The sequence below is a fragment of the Eulemur rufifrons genome, chromosome 30 (genome assembly GCF_041146395.1).
Source record: "Eulemur rufifrons isolate Redbay chromosome 30, OSU_ERuf_1, whole genome shotgun sequence".
Classification (NCBI taxonomy): domain Eukaryota; kingdom Metazoa; phylum Chordata; class Mammalia; order Primates; family Lemuridae; genus Eulemur; species Eulemur rufifrons.
In genome coordinates, this window is record NC_091012.1 from 52,060,789 (window position 1) to 52,074,933 (window position 14,145).

General features: G+C 40.3%; 1 pseudogene; it reads left to right on the forward strand.

Annotated features, from left to right (window-relative positions):
* The first annotated feature begins 1,301 nt into the window (after positions 1-1,301).
* LOC138378071 (small ribosomal subunit protein eS8 pseudogene) lies at positions 1,302-1,931 on the forward strand (annotated as a pseudogene).
* Positions 1,932-14,145: the final 12,214 nt, after the last annotated feature.

The following is a 14,145-nucleotide window of genomic DNA, read 5'->3' on the forward strand; positions in this document are numbered from 1 at the left end:
AAAGATAGATCCTTTTTAATACACATAACCACAATCTCATTAGCACAGCCAAAACATGAACGATTTTTTTTCTTTTTTTATTGTATATATTTAACATATACAGGTTGATGTTTTGATATACATATTGAAGTTCCACCCTGCTCATTTAAAAAAATTCTTCTTCATGTCATTCCCCCCATTTGATTTTCATTTTCTATCTTTGTAGATAAAGGACAAATGGGAAAAATTGGTCTGGGAAATTAGGGTAAGGAGTTGAAATATGAATCTGATATCTAGAAAATAATGCATGGAATGATCTCTTATGTTTGTGTAACACCTTTATTCTTTTATGTTTCTGTGATTTTTTGAAACATGTTTGAATTTATTTGACTCCTTGAATAACTCTGTACACAAGGTGCAGGTTATTACTCTCATATTCTATCAATAGGACAACAGAGTTATAGTGACTTGTACTAAGTTATAGAAATAGAAGTAGTGTGGAGATACTATATAAAAAGAGTAAATTGTGATATCAAAAACATGGAATATGTGCAGGGAAATAAAATATAGTTTTTTACGCAATAAAAGTTAAATTGTTATAAGCTTATAATAGCCTGTCATAAGTATAAGATGTTTTATGTAATCCTTATGGTAACCAGAAAGGAAAAATCTATAGTAAATACACAAAAGATAAAGAGCAAGGAATCAAAGCATACTACCACAGAAAATCATCAAATCACAAACGAAGATAGCAAATGACGAAAAAAAGAACAAAAGATCTGTAAAACAGTCAGAAAACAATGAATAATATGACAACAATAAGTCCTTAACTATCAATAATTATTTTGAATGACACTGGATTAAATTCTTTAATCAAAAGTCATAGAGTAGCTGAATGGTTTTTTAAAAAAGATCTACCTATATTCTACCTACAAGAGACTTATTTTAGCTTTAAGGACTCACATAGGTTGAAAGTAAAGAGATGAAAAAAGATTCCATGAAAATGGCTATACTTAGACAAAATGGATTTTCAGTCAAAAACTGTCAAAAGAGACAAAGAAGGTTACTAGGTAAAATGTCAGTTCATCAAGAGGCTATAACAATTGTACCTTGGAGTACCTAAATATATAAAGCAAATATTAACAGAACTGAAAAGAGAAATAAACAGCAATACAATAATAGTAGTGGACTTTAGTACCCCACATTCAACAATGAACAGATCATCCAGACAGAAAATCAATAAGAAGAGGGGCTTGGCATCCAGCAGGACCCTTCCAGGCCCCACAGCTGTGAGCACGGTCGCATAAACCCAGCACCAAGCAATGGGTATCTCTCAGGACAACTGGCACAAGTGCCCCAAAATCAGGGAAAAGAGAAAGCCCTACCACAAAAAGCAGAAATATGAGCCAGGACACCCCACTGCCAACACTAAGATTGGCCCCTGCCACATACACACAGGCTGTGTGCAGAGAAGTAATAAGAAATACTGTGCCCTGAAGCTGGACATGGGGAGCTTCTCCTGGGCCTTGGAGCATTGTACTTGCAAGAGTCAGGGATCACTGATGTCTGCCATGCATCCAATAATGAGCTAGTCTGCACCAAGACCCTAGTGAAGAACTGCATATTACTCGTTGACAGCGCACCATACTGACAGTGATATGAATCTCACTATGCACTGCCCTTGGGCCGCGAGAAGGCGGCCAAGCTGACTCCCAAGGGGGAAGAGATTTTAAACAACAACAACAAAAAAAAGATAAAAAAATTCAGAAGAAATATGATGAAAGGAAAAAGAATGCCAAAACCAGCAAGCTTCTGGAGGAGCAGTGCCAGCAGTGCAAGCTTCTTGTGTGCACTATGTCAAGATCGAGTCAGTGTGGTTGAGCAGATGGCTATGTGCTAGAGGACAAGGAGCTGGAGTTATGAGGAAAATTGAAGCCCTGAAAGGCAAATAAATCCTCCTCCTTCCTTTCATAGCTAATATAATAAAGGTGTTTATTCTAAAGAAAAGAGAATTAATATGGAAACAGTGTACTTGAACAACACTATAGACTAATTGCATCTAACACACATATACAGAACTTGCCTTCCAAAATCAGCAGAATACCCATTCTTCTCAAAGACACATGGAACATTCTCCAGGATAGATCATAAGCAAATCTTAACAAATTATTTGTTTTTTCAGACACTTTATCCAGACATCATACAGAGTGAGACTTTTAGTTCTTCTATAGGGGTTGTGCAAGGAACATATTTGTCATACATTACATAAAAGTTATATACCTTTGCAAATATTTTTATTTATATATATTGATTATAATTTCTGACCAGTAACTTTTATTTTACAGGAATAGCTAGGAATTAGATAATTGTAAACTGTCTTATATAGCAGCATTTTGCACCAGACTAATAACCTTATCTTAAGGCACATCTCACAAGTTTTATAGATATAATACAATGTTTCAATGTGGCAAAAAAAAGAACATACAGTAATACCCCTTATCCAAGGTTTCACTTTCCATGGTTTCAGTTACCTGTGGTCAACTATGGTCAAAAAAATACTAAATAGAAAATTCCAGAAATAAATAATTCATAAGTTTTAAATCTCATGCCATCTAGCCTTTGTCCAGCATATTCTTGCCATGTATGCTACCCGCCATCAGTCAATTAGTATCCATCTCTGTTATCAGATTGACTGTCATGATTTTGCAGTGCTTGCATTCGAATAACCCTCATTTTACTTAATAATGGCCTCAAATGGCAAGAGAAGTGATGCCAGCAATTTGGATATGCCAAAGAGAAGCCATAAAGTGCTTCCTTTAAGTGAAAAGGTGAAAGTTCTTGACTTAAGGAAAGAAATAAAATCATATGCTAACGTTGCTAAGATCTACAGTAAGAATGAATCTTCTATCTATGAAATTGTGAAGAAGGAAAAAGACGTTCATGCTAGTTTTGCTGTCATACCTCAAACTGCAAAAGTTATGGCCACAATGTGGGATAAGTGCTTAGTTAAGATGAAAAAGGCATTAAATTAGTGGGTAGAAGGCATGAACAGAAATGTGTTCTAATTGACACCAAGCAGGTTCTATGCTATCGATGGTTTCAGGAATCCACTGGGGGTCTTGGAACATATCTCCCATGGATAATGGGAGACTACTGTATTTATTTACAGAGCCAAATATATTTAGCCCTTCTGTGTCATATAAGAATAAGCAAAAAGTATGGCTGGGTGTGGTGGCTCCTGCCTGTACTCCTTGCACTTTGGGAGGCTGAGGCAGGAAGATAGCTTGAGGCCAGGAGTTTGACACCAGCCTGAGCCAGAGCGAGACCCTGTCCCTACAAAAAATAGAAAAAATTAGAATCTCTTGAACCCATGAGTTTGAAGTTGCAGTGAGCTATGTTGAGAACACCACATTCCACCCTGGGCCAGAGCAAGACGTTGTCCCTCAAAAAAAAAAAAAAAAAAGAAGAATATGCAAAAAGTATATAAACTTCAACTTACTAACCTATACTTATCAGTTAATGTTTAGTATTTTATTACTTAGAAATGATCCAGATACGTAATGAATATCAATTACTTAATTTAGCATAAGTCTAAAGTTGTAAGTTACCAAAGAGATTTTGGAAAGTATTTTTAAGCAGACATGTAAAACATACTTATTGTTGAAATAAAATTTGTCAGAATAATGATTCAGTTTGATTAAACTCAAATTTATATTTTTCACAATCTGAAATATCTAGTATATGTAATATTAGCTTGTTTGACTAGTAAACCTGTATAAGTTTAGGAAGAAAATACCCAAATAGAATTAAAGTATATGTTTGTATTATAATTAATAGTAAGTCAGAAGACTTAGCTGTTTGTATTAAATCAACATCAAACCAGTCTTGTTTGACAAAGACTTGCCTAAATTATGTGAACTTGGAATTTTAAAACATTTGGGTTCGTTTTTATAAAAAATACTTGTTTCTCCATATCCGATGTATTAGATGTTTAGGTTTTCAAAAAAATTCTGGGAGTTTTAGGAATATTTGACTTATATAATAAGCACTTAGGTAGTTTAAAGCCAATTAGAATAGAGTTCCTATAAAGGGTTTTATAAATTAATTTGGTAATACCATCCAGGGGTAGGAAAATATCACATATATGTAACATACCTACATGATATGTGTGCATATTAAACATAGAGACAGTCACAAAAAGAGATCTTACAGCTTTCATTCTAAATTTTATCCATGGGTCAGGCATAAGCACACAAATGCAAAACTCACTAGTGCATATAAAAGAATTGGCTTGCATGTTTGCCCCACTCAGTATATTTGTTAGGAGAGTGTTTCTGGCTGATGGGACAAATTGAGATTACCTGCTCAATTTGAAGGCCAAAGCTTCCAACCAATATTTATGGGTGTGAATTTAAGATTTTCTTTGCCCTAATATGTAATCTTATGGAAGCTGTGAAATAAATTTTGGGTGAGAGACTAAGGATACACCAAGCAGCTGTCAGAGTGACACCAAAAACATCTGAGGAGATGAAAAACCCATTTTGATTCCAATGAGCTTTTTCAGCCTCAGGTGGTTGCTTTCAGAGTCCCTGAGCCCCTTGGCAGCCCTTAGTGAGGTTACAAGGTCTAAACCTATAATGACCCTCTGGAGTTGAGGGGCTAGAAGGGGAAAGGAAGGGTCTGGCAGGGATGGATAGAGCGATAGAAGAAGTAGGGCTGTTGAAGGCAGATGGACCAAAGGATTTAAGGAAAGTGAACGGAAGGTAAAGATGCTAAAAGAAGGAAGTAGGAGCAGTACTCATAGGAAGGGAAAGGTCTTAGGTGAGCCAGTCTAGTGATGGCTCAAGTTTCCCATTGAAGTTACAAATCAGCCTACAAGAAATTTTGTCATTTTTAGAGATAATGGACCAAATGAGTGTCATTGTGGCAGGAAATATAGTTAGCTGGAGTGGAAGACACAGTGTCCAGTAGATTGAAAGTTACTCATGGGAGGAACAGGATCAAGTAGGAAAAGGAGCCCAATAGGAAAAAGTCAGTTACATGCACAACACTTGTCTGAAATACTGTCCTTCTGTCAGACCCCACTGATCATTTCCCCTAGCTTATCCAGCTTCCTGCCCAAACACTCTGCCTATCTCTGTTTGCCACTTGACTCTCTTTTTAAAAAATGTTATTCAGGCTGGGTGCAGTAGCTCACACCTGTAATCCCAGCACTTTGGGAAGCCAAGGCAGGAGGATCACTTGATGCCAGGAGTTCAAGACCAGCTTGGGCAACATAGCAAGACCTTGTCTCTACAAAAAAATAAGAAAAATTAGCTGGGCGTGGTGGCATGTACCTGTGGCCCCAGAGGCTGAGGTAGGTGGATGGCTTGAGCCGAGGAGTTAGAGGCTGCAGTGAGCTATGATCAGGCCACTGCACTCAAGCCTGGGTGACAGTATGAGACCCCATCTCTAACAACAAAGAAAACACACATGTAGTCCCAGCTACTTGGGAGACTGAGGTGGGAGGATCCCTTGCACTCAGGAGTTCAAGACTGCAGAGAGCTATGATTACACCACTGCACTCCAGCCTAGAAAACAGAGTGAGACCCATCGAGAGAGAGAGAGAGAGAGAGAGCGAGCGCGCGCGCGCGCACTATTGCATTTGAAATTGCCTGCCTACCTCCTGTAGTTCTCAGATCAGAAGCAACTGTAAGAACAGCAGCCTACACTCCTGATGTAGGTTGCTAGTGCCAGAGGGAGCAATACAGACATTAATCACAAAGAATTGTGATTTTCTATTCATCCCTGATGTAATGGCACAAGGGCTTCTCTATGTTTTGCCTGAATCAGAGCATTCCCCAGTATTGGGCAGTGTCCAGGGTGGCATTTATTGAAAGGACAAGTATTGGCTGCAGCCGTGAGGGCTGTTGGAAAACAGTCATAGACAGACTGAAAAAGATAAGAGGATAGGAAAGGAGATACAGGGGTGAATAGAGGTTTTTAAAAACCTCTTGCATATACCTTGTAACCAAGAATTCCACACACATGCCCAAGGCCAGAACCATGCTCAGAAAAGACCTGAGAAGTGTCTAAGATTTCACCTCTGGCTGATCTTCAGGTTCCACACAAGCAGGAAATGAAGGCTACCACAAAGTTGTAAACCGTCTTGCTAAGCACTGAAGGATTATACCAACACACAGCTAATCTGCAAAGAATGGGGAGCATTTTCTTCTTTTCTTTCTCTTTTCCCTTTGGCTCCAGGCATTTAAGGAAACTCTGCCAAAACACCGGCTCACATCTAAGGTAAAGAACACAGACTTCAGTAGTCACACAAAACAAAGAATACAGACTTTACAATAATAGTTTACAAAAGTCACTAAACAAGTAAATAACACATAGCAAACAGGAACAATGGACAGGGAAGGGCAAGATGGTGACTGAGAAAAACCACCAACCAGAGTGTCTCTACAAGAAAGACAGATTATAGAAGAAAGTGGAAAAAAAAAACAGGCAGACAAACACAGATCGGACAAAGGTCGGAAAGAAGGGTGCCTGAAACTACAGGAGACTCCACAAGAACAAGTTGCAGAGAAGAACTGGAAGGAGAAAGGCCCTCCGAGAGGCTTGGAGACCAGCAACAAGGGTAGGTGGAGTGGTTAAATTTCCCCTGCCTTGCATCTCGGACTGCTGGTGGGGGCCTGAGTGGTTGCAGAGACCTGCCAACACCAGCCCAGAGACGGCCACCGCCAGTGAGTGGTGAGCCTCTTGTGTACAGGGCACCAGGCTCCCACCTCCCTTGGGGCACCTCCCGGGCCACAGACATGAGCCGATTGACAGGCACCATATTGCTTCATTCTACCCTTCCCCTTCCCTACCCACAGCTGCCGAGAGAGACAATTTAGCCACCACCCGGAGGCATCTCCAAGGAATGGGACCTTTCCTTTTGGGGCCCTAAAGCAAACTGAGGGGTACGCAGACTGAGCTCCCTACCTGCCAGCCCTCCCAGGCACTAATTGCCTGAACTCCAGGAAAGTAGGGCAAATAATGAGGCAGAGAGATATCAGTCCAGCTGGGGAACCCCGTGGGTGACTTGAGACCAGCACTCCTCTCCCTGGCAGGGTCAGGGATTGATCTCCAGGGCACAGGGGACAGGCCTGCAGACCACATCCCATACACCTAGGTCTCCAATGCATTGCCCTGGGACACAGAAGGGATATTTGTGAACGAGCGTACTGAGGTGTGTGTGCCTTCAGGAGCACATCAGCACACTTGAGGGTCAACCCTCCTCCCATGGGAACACTGGGCAAAGAGCCCAGGCTGCCATCCTGGGCAGGTAACTTCCCAGCCTGCATCACAGCAAGGGAACATCCGCTGGCTTTAGGTCCTGCCTGCTGGCAGAGGCCCGGGAGAAACTGCAGAATAGGGGAGGGTGGAAAGGAGAGAGGCCTGCTCCAGACTGCAGGTCTGAGACAGCCCCACCCCCCACACACAGACTTTTTGGTTGAGTGGGGCCATTTCAGCCCCTCCCTGGCAGCTTTGGCCAGAAGCAGAGAACAGACCTTTGACCCCCCAGCTAATAGCATTTGTGGAGCTTGAGGGCAGGCTCACCCAACCCAGCTCTGCCCAGACTCACTCTCTGACCTGCCCCCACTGAGGTGCAGAATAAGGACACACCTGGAAGCCCCATGGTGCCACCCACCACCAGAGGCACTAGAGTGCCTCTCCAGAGGAACCAGAGCTGCTTATAAGACCCGCAAACAGCACTGCAGCCTGCCCCTCCCAGCAAGTGCCACCTACTGACAGGGAGGTCATTCTGCATACTCTTTTACTGCATCTACTGACTCATCATAAAGGGTGTGGTCGAATCTCACCCACAAACACCACCTACTGGCTGACAGACTAAACAGTGCGTGTCATTCTCCAAACTAAACTCTAAAGGCAAGAAGCAACAGCTGATCCAGATGGGAAGAAATCAACGAAAGAACTCTGGAAATATGAAGAACCAAAAGGAAAGCACACCCCCAAAGGAGAACACCAGCTCTCTAGCAATAGAAATCAACCAAATTCAGAACACTAAAATGAAAGAAGAGGCCGGGCGCGGTGGCTCACGCCTGTAATCCTAGCACTCTGGGAGGCCGAGGCGGGTGGATCGCTCAAGGTCAGGAGTTCGAGACCAGCCTGAGCAAGAGCGAGACCCCGTCTCTACTAAAAATAGAAAAAAATTATATGGACAACTAAAAATATATATATAGAAAAATTAGCCGGGCATAGTGGCGCATGCCTGTAGTCCCAGCTACTCGGGAGGCTGAGGCAGGAGGATCACTTGAGCCCAGGAGTTTGAGGTTGCTGTGAGCTAGGCTGACGCCACGGCACTCACTCTAGCCTGGGCAACAAAGTGAGACTCTGTCTCAAAAAAAAATAAATAAATAAATAAAAAATAAAATGAAAGAAGAACAATTTCAAACATAGATTGTAAGAAAACTCAATGATGTGCAAGAAAAAATGGATAACCAACACAAAGAAACCACACAAAAAAATATATCCAGGACTTGGAAGAAAAATTCATTACAGAAATTGAAATAGTAAAGAAAAATCAAACCAAACTCCTGGAAATGAAGAATTTATTCAGGGAATTACAAAAAAAAACAGTGGGAAGCCTCAAGAACAGAGTACATGAAACAGAAGAAAGAATCTCAGGGATTGAAGATAACACCTTTCAACTAAATAATTCAGTCACAGAGGTAGAATGGAGAAATAGGAGAAAAGAGCAAAGCCTAAAAGAAATGTGGGATTATGTGAAGAGCCCTAATGTGAGAATTGTAGGCATCCCTGAGGGTGAAGAAGAAAATACAAAAGGGTTGGATAAGGTATTTGAGGATATAATGGAGGAAACTTCCCAGGCCTTGCTAAAAATCTAGATATCCACGTGCAAGAAGCTCAAAGGACTACTGGGAGATTTATCGTAAACAGGAAGACACCACAACACACAGTCATCAGACTGACTAAAATAACGACCAAAGAGGCACTCCTACAAGCTGTAAGGTGAAAGAAGCAGGTAACCTACAAAGGAAAACCCGTCCGAATAACGGCAGACTTCTGAACTGAAACCTTACAAGCAAGAAGAGACTGGGGCCCCATTCTCACTCTTCTCAAACAGAATCTTGTTTGAGATTCTAGAATCTTGTACCTAGAATCTTGTACCCTGTGAAACTAAATTTTGTATATGAAGGAGAAATAAAGACCTTCTCAGATAAACAAAGACTGAGGGAATTCCCCAAGACAAGACCTGCCCTCCAGGAAGTACTCAAAACAGTGTTACACATGGATCAGCAAAATAAACACTCACAAATGTAAAATCATGCAAAAGCTAACAGTCAAAGGCCAGATATCACAAAGGCTCAAGAGACAAAACAAAGTAACAAAGTTCAGCTCAACAGGATGAACAGAAATCTGCCCCACTTATCAATTCTCTCAGTAAATGTTAATGGCTTGAACTGCCCACTAAAGAGATATAGGCTGGCCGAATGGATACATATACACAGCCAAGTATCTGCTGTCCTCGAGAAACACATCTAACCCACAGGATGCATTCAGACTCAAGGTGAAGGGCTGGAAAACAATATTCAAGCAAACAGAAGCCAAAGAAAGCTGGCGTGGAGGTTCTGATTTCAGATAACGTAGTCTTCAAATCAGCAAAAGTAACGAAAGATAAAGAGGGTCACTATATAATGGTGAAGGGTACAGTTCAACAAGAAGACATAACAGTTCTAAATATTTGTGTGCCTATCTCAGGTGCACCCAGATACATGAAGCAAGTCCTACTTGATCTAAACAAAATGGTAAACAGCACCACTGTAATACCTGGGAACTTCAACACCCCTCTGACAAAACAGGACAGATCCTCCAAAAAGAAAATGAACAAAGAAACAATGGACTTAAACAGAACTCTAGAACAAATGGGCCTGACTGACACTTACAGAACATTCTACCAAAAAACTACTGAATATACAGTTTTCTAATCAGCTCATGGGACATTCTCTAAGATTGACCATATCCTAGGCCACAAAGCATGTCTCAAAAAGTTTAAAAAAATAGAAATCATACCATGCATCTTCTCAGACCACAGCAGAATAAATTAGAAATGAATTCCAACAGAAACTCTCATCTCTATGCAAAGTCATGGAAATTAAACAACCTTCTGCTGAATGATTGTTTCATTAAGGAGGAAATCAAGGTGGAAATCAAAAGATTCTTTGAACTAAATGACAAGGAAGACACACGTTGTGAAAGTCTATGGGACACCGCTAAAGGAGTCTTGAGAGGAAAATTTATATCCGTAAATGCCTACATACAAAAGACAGAAATATCACAAATAAACAGTCTAAAGAATCGTCTCAAAGACTGGAAAAAGATGAGCAGACTGAACCCAAACCCAGCAGAAGAAAAGAAATAACAATGATCAGAGCAGAACTAAATGAAATTGATAATAAAAACACTATATGGAGGATTAATAAAACAAAAAGTTGGTTCTTTGCAAAAATAAACAAAATTGACACACCTCTGGCTAGATTAATGAGAAGCAGAAAAGAAAGAACTCCAATAAGTTCCACCAGGAATGAAAAAGGAGAAATTAGAACTGATGCCATGGAAAAACACAATATCATCTATGAATTGTATAAAAACCTCTATGTACATAAACTGGAAAATATGGAGGAAATGGACAACTTCTTAGAAACTCACAGCCTCCCTAGACTCAATTAGGAAGAAATAGGCTTCCTGAACAAACCAATATGATGTCCCAAAATTGAATCAGCAGTAAGAATAAAGCTTCCTAAAAAGAAAAGTTCCGGACCAGATGGTTTCACACCTGTATTTTACCAGACTTACAAAGAAAAACCGCTGCCTATCCTACAGAAATTGTTCCACAACATTGAGAAGGAAGGAATCCTCCCCAACACGTTTTATGAAGCCAACATCACCCTGATACCAACACCACGAAAGGATACAACAAAAAAGGAAAACTACAGAACAATATCCCTTATGAATATAGATGAAAAAATTCTGAGCAAAATCCTAGCAAAACAAATTCAGATGCTTATCAAAAAAATAATCCATCACGACCAAGTGGGCTTCATCCCAGAGATGCAGAGATGTTTCAACATACACAAATCTATAAATGTAATTCACCACATAAATAGAAGCAAAAACAAAGACCATATGATCCTCTCAATAGATACAGAAAAAGCATTCAACAAAATTCAACACCCTTTTATGATAAGAACGCCTAACATAATAGGCATAGACAGGACTTACCTGAAAATGATACAGACCATATATGACAAACCCACAGCCAACATCATACTAAATGGGGAAAAACAGAAAACATTCCTACTTAGAACTCGAACCAGACAAAGTTGCCCTCTATCACTGCTTCTATTCAACATAGTGCTGGAAGTCCTAGCCAGAGCAATCAGACAAGAGAAGCAAATCAAGGGCATCCAAATGGGGGCAGAAGAGGTCAAACTATCCCTCTTTGCGGACGATATGATCTCATGTTTAGAAAACCCCAAAGATTCTGCTATGAGACTACTAGAATTGATAAACGAATTCAGCAAAGTCTCAGGTTACAAAATCCATGTACAGAAATCAGTAGCATTCCTATATGCCAACAACAGTCAAACTGAGAACCAAAGCAAAGACTCAATACTCTTCACAATAGCAACAAAGAAAATAAAGTACCTAGGAATATATCTAACTAAGGAGGTAAAAGACCTCTACAGGGAGAACTACGTAACATGACGAAGGAATAGCAGAGGATGTAAACAGGTGGAAAACCATACCATGCTCATGGGTCAGCAGAATCAACATTGTTAAAATGTCTATACTACCCAAAGTGATCTACAGATTCAGTGCAATCCCTATTAACATACCATCATCATTTTTCACAGATCTAGAAAAAATAATTGTACACTTCGTATGGAAACAGAGAAGAACCCATATAGCAAAAGTAATCTTAAGCAAAGAGAACAAATTGGGAGGCATCAGTCTGCCAGACTTTAAGCTATACCACAAGGCTATAGAAACTAAAACAGCATGGTACTGGCACAAGAACACAGACATAGACCAATGGAACAGAACTGAGAACCCAGATATAAAACCATCCTCATATAGCCATCTAATTTTTGACAAAGTAGACAAAAACATACACTGGGGAAAAGAATCCTTATTGAATAAATGGTGCTGGGAAAACTGGATAGCCACATGTAGAAGACCGAAACAGGATCTGTACCTTCCAACTCTCGCAAAAATCAACTCACGGTGGATAACAAAGTTAAACCTAAAGTGTGAAACTATAAGAATTCTAGGCTGGGCGCGGTGGCTCACGCCTGTAATCCTAGCACTCTGGGAGGCCGAGGCAGGTGGATCGCTCAAGGTCAGGAGTTCGAGACCAGCCTGAGCAAGAGCGAGACCCCGTCTCTACTAAAAATAGAAAGAAATTATATGGACAACTAAAAATATATATAGAAAAAATTAGCCGGGCATAGTGGCGCATGCCTGTAGTCCCAGCTACTCGGGAGGCTGAGGCAGTAGGATCGCTTAAGCCGAGGAGTCTGAGGTTGCTGTGAGCTAAGCTGACGCCACGGCACTCACTCTAGCCTGGGCAACAAAGTGAGACTCTGTCTCAAAAAAAAAGAATTCTAGAAAAAAAATGTTGGAAAAACTCTTATAGACATTGGCCTAGGCAAAGAATTTATGAAGAAGACCCCAAAAGCAATCACAGCAACAACAAAAATAAATTAATGAGACCTGATCTAATTAAGAAGCTTCTGCATAGCCAAGCAAACTATCACGAGAGCAAACAGACAACCTACAGAATGGGAGAAAATATTCTCATGTTACACATCCCATAAAGGGCTGATAACTAGAATCTATATAGAACTCAGGAAAATCAGCAAGAAAAAAATCAAACAACCCTATCAAAAAGTGGTCAGAAAAAAAAAAAAGTGGTCAGAGTACATGAACAAAAACTTTTCAAAAGAAGATAGACTAATGGCTAACAAACATATGAAAAAATGCTCAACATCTCTAATCATCAGGCAAATGCAAATCAAAACCACAATGTGATATCACTTATCTCCAGTGAGAATGGCCTTCATCAAAAAGTCCCAAAACAATCAATGTTGGCATGGTTGCGGAGAGATAGGAACACTCATACACTGCTGGTGGGACTGCAAACTAGTACAACCTCTGTGGAAAGCAATATGGAGATATCTCAAAGAGATACAAGTAGAACTACCATTTGATCCAACAATCCCACTACTGGGTATCTACCCAAAGGAAATAAAGACATTCTATAAAAAAGACATCTGCACTAGAATGTTTATAGCAACACAATTCACAATTGCAAAGATGTGGAAACAACCCAAGTGCCCATCAATACATGAGTTGATTAATAAAATATGGCATATGTATACCATGGAGTTCTACTCAGCCACAAAAAACAATGGTGATCTAGCACCTCTTGTATTATCCTGGATAGAGCTGGAGCCCATTATACTAAGTGAAGTATTCGAAGAATTGAGAAAAAAGCACCACATATAGTCACCATCAAATTGGTTTTAAATGGTCAATACTTAGGTGCACATATAGTAGTAACATTCATCGGGGTGTCGGGCAGATGGGAGGGGGAGGGGGAGGGGTATATACACACCTAATCGGTCTGGTGTGCACCGTCTGGGGGACGGACACACCTGAAGCTCTGACTTGGGTGGGGCAAGGGCAATATACGTAACCTTAACAACATTTGTACCCCCATAATATGCTGAAATAAAAAAAATTAAAAAATAAAAAAAACAGGAACAATGAACCTGAGACCAGGGTGGAGGGGAATATGATTTCCAGAGTTACCAATGTTAGGGTAAAGTTAGGGTGAGAAGCTCATGGCCTGAGTGGAGAAAGAATCTCAACACAAAGATTAGGATAGAAAGTAGTATGATGTTTATTGTACTTTTTCCCAGAGAGAGGGAAAATGGGCATAGCACAAGAGTAAAAGAAAGGAGGAGTGCTGGCACTGAGATCAAGTAGCTTTAGGCATCTTATTGGGGTTTGTAGTGGGGTAAAGAAAAGTTTATTGTTGTAGGCTGATTAACAGGAGACAGCTGTAAGATGTCACAGTGTCTGTTT